Genomic DNA, 5906 nt, shown 5'->3' with positions numbered 1-5906 from the left:
TAAATCATCATTAATTTTAAATATAATAGTCATGTTGAAGAAAGTCTGCTGCTTTAACTGATCGTGTTAACCCAGTTCTTATCGATTCCACTCATAATGTATGTTATACTCCTTGTCGTGCCCACTCTTTCCCCCTTTTACTGGTCGAATTCAATGAACGTCCCATTTCTGATTGCCACGCTCCAATTTCATGCTCCCTCTTGATCGTGAATTATACGTCTAAAAACGTATCCTTCAGTTTCTTCTCGAAATGAATCTTCATTATCTCTTTTCGAGACGATCGAACATCTTCTAAAATGGAAAATTAAAATCAAATTGGAGAAAGATGATGAAAGATTTGATTTGATTTGATTTGATTTGAAAAAGTGAGGTTAATAGTTTGAGTTTTGAAGTTGAGAACAAGAGTTTGGAAAAAAAAAGATGAAATGAATATCTCAGAATGTCGTTCATATTCCGTTGGTTCAATTGAATTCTGTTAGTTTAATTGAAACGTAAGCAAATCCAATTAATCAAGATTGATCTTTCTCATTGGTTGCACCGTGGAATTTTGATAGGATTCGTAATTGACGAAGTTTACAATCGATATTATCCTTGCGTACCTTTGATCATTGTTTCAACTTCCATTTCTCTTCTATTCTCTGAATCTTGGATGGAATATTAAAGAGGCAAAGTGTCGAAGTCGTTTAAAGTCGTATCACGATTGAAGTAACAGCAAATAATAAAAAGTTATATTTTCATTTCTTAATATTATCTGGAATTTTAAACTCATAAAAATTCAATAATATTTTTTAAAAATTTGAAAGTAATCGTTTCCCGCCAATCATACATTTGCAAGTTTCAATTTGTAAAAGTTAGGTTAGAATTTGGAAATTTCTCGCTATTCTAAAGAATTAATAATAATTTTGCACTATAAAATTATTAATTGACATAAATTATTAATTAGATATGAATAAATGGAATTTTTTTATTGAATTATATTTAATATTTCCGAAATAATTAGAAATAGTTTATTAACTTTATTTTCGATCGAATGCATGCCGATAGAAATTTTCAGAGCGTAATTGAATTATCCTATCGATTCGATCATTGATTTCTTTGCAACATAATATTAATATAGACATAAAAAATAATTACTTTTGAAAAATGAAAGAAACAGATCTGTTGGTGACATTCGTCAAACTATAATTAATAATAATTCATTATTTTCACGAGTAATTCGTCAGAAAACGAAACATATTCTCCGCTCTACCTATGTCACTCACAATTACTATTATTGCGCATGCGCGACTTCAGGATCGTTTTCTGTCATGGTGATCCATGGTACACTCGATGTTTGAAATATTCAGAAATTGCCAATTATAATGATAAGAAAATTTATAAATTTTTATATTTAAATCATTTAAATATTCATCGTGAAATACATATATATATATATATATAATAATATTTTTCTAGAATTTTAAATATTAATATAATAATATATTCATTTAAATATTTACAATCTTAAATACATTAAAATTTATTATTAGAATATCTAAAAATATATAATATAAAGTTTCTAATTTATTACTCATTTTTGTTTCTTTAACTAATTGGAAAAATTTAAAACAATCATCTTCCATAGAGAACCGTGGTTTTTGATCACCTAGTCACAGTACTGCACGCCAGTGGACGGAGGCTGCATCGAAGGCAGTTCTTGTCTCACGATGGGACGAAGTCGTTGTTTTTCCTGGCTTTTTGTGTGGTTCACGGTAATCGTGAAACGAGTCGAGTTTTCCGACGTTTCACGAATGTGAATCCCCGACGGACGTGGCGTCCACAGGAATAGAACAACTTCCGAGGGATTTGGAAGCGGCTTTAGTGTGACACAGGGCGGTGTCAGGTTAGGTTTTGAGGGTAAGTCGCAATACCAATACATATATAGAGTTCGTTGACAAGCCATCTCGATAAATCTTTGTTTCTTTAAAAACGATTCGATTCGAATTTTCCGAAAAATGAAATTCTAACCTGCAAATGAAATTTTGTGAATGTTTTTAGAATACGATTCGATTTATTTTAATTTTCGTGCATGCTTTGAATGTCCGCGACAAGTGACGAGAAACTAGTTCATATTTTATTCGATAGTGCAACTGTGTTAGTAGCTTGGCTATCGGTTTTTCGATCTCTTATCGAATGCACGAAATTATATTGTTAGGTTATGTATAGTGGCACTTTGTATCGGTTATTGGTTGTAAGCATGAAGCTTATTGGCATTCTTTGTTACTGTGAATACACAGGAAATTATTAAAAAATATCCTATGATAAAAGTGTAATTTTTATCATTGTTATTTTTAAAATTAAAAATTAATTTTTTTTTCAACATTTATATTTTGAAATTAATTTTGTTATTTATTTAATGCAAACATTAAATATAATAAACATTTATTGCAAAAAGAAAATATTGTTAACATCAAATTTACAAATAAATGAAAATCATCGATTATTAATCCAATAAACGAATACCATTAATTTTTAGGTAATTGTTTATATATCTTATGCAAATAATGTTTAATAAATTAAATTAAACTTGGTGTATATTTCTATTTATTAACAAGAGATATAACATATAATAATCAATTTATATAAATGAAAAATTATGAAATCAATATTTAATTTAATTCAATATTTAATTTAAATCTAAAATTTCGAAAAAGATAATAAAATAACAATTTATAGATTATTATGTTAGATTATATCAAAATTGTGTAAATTCCGCGGAGATAGGAAGTTTCTCAATGCAAGAGTTTCCCGATTTTGGCACTGGACAAGGATGCACCAAGATATAATCTCTCGAGCACACTCGATGTTCTTTAAAAATGTTTCATTTCAAAAAGTTTCTCGATCTCGGGATTTCCTTGGCATTTGTTAATTTTTCGGCTGGAAAATACCAACATATTTTGATCATTGTATTATTCTTTAATTTTTTTTAAATAATATCTCATAGAAAATTAAATTATTTAATTAAATAATTAGTTAAATTTAATTTTTCATTGTTTATAGCTTAAAAATTTTTCTCGGATTAAAATTATATGGAGAAGAATTAAATATATTATTAAAATATATTTTTAATCAAGTAAATTTATGAAAAAAATATTTTCATAAAAAATGAATGTTATTATAAAAAATAAAAAATTTAATATGGATTTTTATAATTAGAAAATATTAAACGAGAAATTATTAAACTGCATTATTTAATAACTTAAATGAAAGGAATCGAAATGACTTTAATCATTCTTTTCATATAAAAATTATGTTACAAAAAATTCTTCGATATGGCGGGATTACAGAGGACAATTTATTTAATGAATTTTTTTTATCGTATCGTATTCCATTGTATTTCCAAAGTAATAACAAATTTCAGAAATGGATTAAATTCTGGAAAAAAGCTTCGCGCATTACCCTATTGTTTTCAAAGGTTCGAGTTACGGTTCAGTCTCAGGCCACTTGTGACGAGTTGCTAGTATGTAATTAGATTCTTTTGTTCCGTCCTTAAACCGTTTTTTTTTCTACCGTTACTCGCTTCATGGCTTCTGTGTGCCCAACGTTTAATTGTATACTACATATCGTTCATCTAAATAAAAGAAGCAATTCAATTGAAAAGTACCAAGTGTTTTATGAAATATATGATTTAAATGTATCGAATCGACTAATATGTCTTATAATTTATATAATAAAATATTTAAAAAATGGGTTACAATCACAAAATAGTGCTTAAAAAGGGCTGCTGTGTAACAATTATTTTTATTTTTACAATGATCTTCAAAGTAAATATTTCGCAATTTTAAATATTCCATCAATGCAATGAAAATTAATCAAGGATTATTCTTACAGGAATATTATTCTATATTTATTGTTTGATATAGTATTTTTATCTATTACATCGAGTACGATAACTGGTGCAAATTGATTCGTTATCAATTATTAAACAAATAGCAAATTGTTAACTCCATCGTTGTGGAATGAAATTTACTTTTTGATATCTGCTGATCGAACAGTAAAAGTATCCTGTTTCCGAGGGGATTTCACGCTTCATTTGATGAGCGTCCTAGGGGAAATTCGTTGCGATGTTATGTTAAGCGTTTCTGATATGTTTTCACATATTTGTTTATAAAGTGGAAAATCTTTGATCACAACTAAGAAACTTTCTAAGAGGAACAAATTGATTTGGACAAATAATTTTTAATTTGGAAATATTATGAATAAAATTAAATTTTAAAAGAATAATTTGTAAGAAAATATTACTAAATTAATAAAAAAAAATTACTAAATTAGTAAGGAATAATAAACTACACGCATCAGTGGAAATCTTCAAACGAAGAAAAATCTTATATGTAATTTTTTATTATATATCTTAGTATATATCTTATTATTATCTTTTATTTATTTCATTTTTGAAAAATTTGCAATATTTTTTTCTGTAATTTTTTTGATTATATTTGATAATCATTATTAAAATAATTAAACGAGCTATTATATTCTGCACTTTGTAATGAAATTTATATGCTTCGATATTTTACGTGAAATTTTAATAAAATAAAAGTAATGGAATTTCTATACGTGGGTTTGACACAATTTTTTAATAACATTTTAATAAATGGAAAGAGATTTATTTTATTTATCGAACTGCAGAAATTCTTTCAATTTAAACTAATTCCATTATTTTCGCTTTAATTAAATTTCCACGTTTTGTTCGTTTAATATAAAAACTTAAATTTTTATTAAGTATAAAAATTTTAATTTCTAAAATAGAGAAAAAATACAAATTAAATGCATTTTTTTAATAGAAGAAAAGATTTCTTTATTAAACTTTATTTTCCAGTTAATTCTCATTTCTCAAAGACACTTCATTTTTTCTTAGCTTGTTGAGAAAAGAAATTGCAAATTATTTAAATATTGTAAAAAAAAAAAGTAATTAAAAAAAAAAAACCGCGTATCAGAAAAGAAATTAACCATACTCGATACTTTTCTAACATTCTATATTTACGTTCAAAATGTATTATCATAATTTTAAAACAATAAATTAATTAAATTACTTCAATAATTTATTATTTAAAGCATCGAATAATCGCAGATAACTACAGCGCCAAATGGTTGAGATTACACAAAGAGCGGATCAACTGTACTAAACTGCGAATAAACATATATATATATAATAATATTTTTCTATAATTTTAAATATTAATATATTAATATATTCATTTAAATATTTAAAATCTTAAAATTTATTATCAGAATATCTAAAAATATACGAGTAATAAAGTTTCTAATTCATTCATTCTTGTTCCCTCAACAATGTTTAAAAAGTTTAAAACGATTATCTTCCATAGAGGGCAATGGTTTCTGATCATCTAATCACAGTACTGCACGCTAATGGACGGAGAACCGAAAACAGTTCTTGTCTCTTGAATAAATATTGTTCGAGCATTTCAACCAAACTTATTAAACTTACAGTGTAACTTTATTCGAAATTTTAATCAATTACTCTTTTAATAATTCTTTATTCAAATATCAATAATTACTTATTATAATAATTCACCTGTAATAAGAACGAACGTTGTTCGAGCATTTTGATAAATAAAGTTATAACTTTATTTTAACTAGTCATTTTTTTCAGCTCGGCCACGTCTGTTCACGCAGAGATTTCTATGCAGAAAAGTCCACCACGAAATTTTACGATTCCGGTGAACCGATAGCGGGTTGACCGGTTATCTAATCTTTGCACGGCGAAAAGTACACAGGCGAGGTGCACATGCATGCAACGTGCTCGTTAATCGTTGCACCGTTTCCAAGGACGAGAAGGGAAAATAAAGAGAGGGTTAAAAAAACAGATCGACCGAACTGAACTGAATTGTTTCGCGTGAGCTGAG

At 26.8% G+C, this 5906-nt stretch overlaps 1 protein-coding gene across 1 annotated transcript in view; it reads left to right on the top strand.

Annotated features, from left to right (window-relative positions):
- The first annotated feature begins 1624 nt into the window (after positions 1–1624).
- The window catches only part of LOC102677439, an 8958-nt gene continuing 4676 nt past the window's right edge, over positions 1625–5906 (top strand). Inside the window, exon 1 of the mRNA XM_031511830.1 lies at positions 1625–1896. The gene's annotated coding sequence lies outside the window, so the exon portion shown is untranslated. The remainder of the gene's footprint in view (positions 1897–5906) is intronic.

The sequence above is a fragment of the Apis dorsata genome, unplaced genomic scaffold (assembly GCF_000469605.1).
Source record: "Apis dorsata unplaced genomic scaffold, Apis dorsata 1.3 scaffold_354, whole genome shotgun sequence".
Taxonomy (NCBI): domain Eukaryota; kingdom Metazoa; phylum Arthropoda; class Insecta; order Hymenoptera; family Apidae; genus Apis; species Apis dorsata.
The sequence above is the reverse complement of the archived record's forward strand: the minus strand, read 5'-3'. Positions and strand labels throughout refer to the sequence as shown.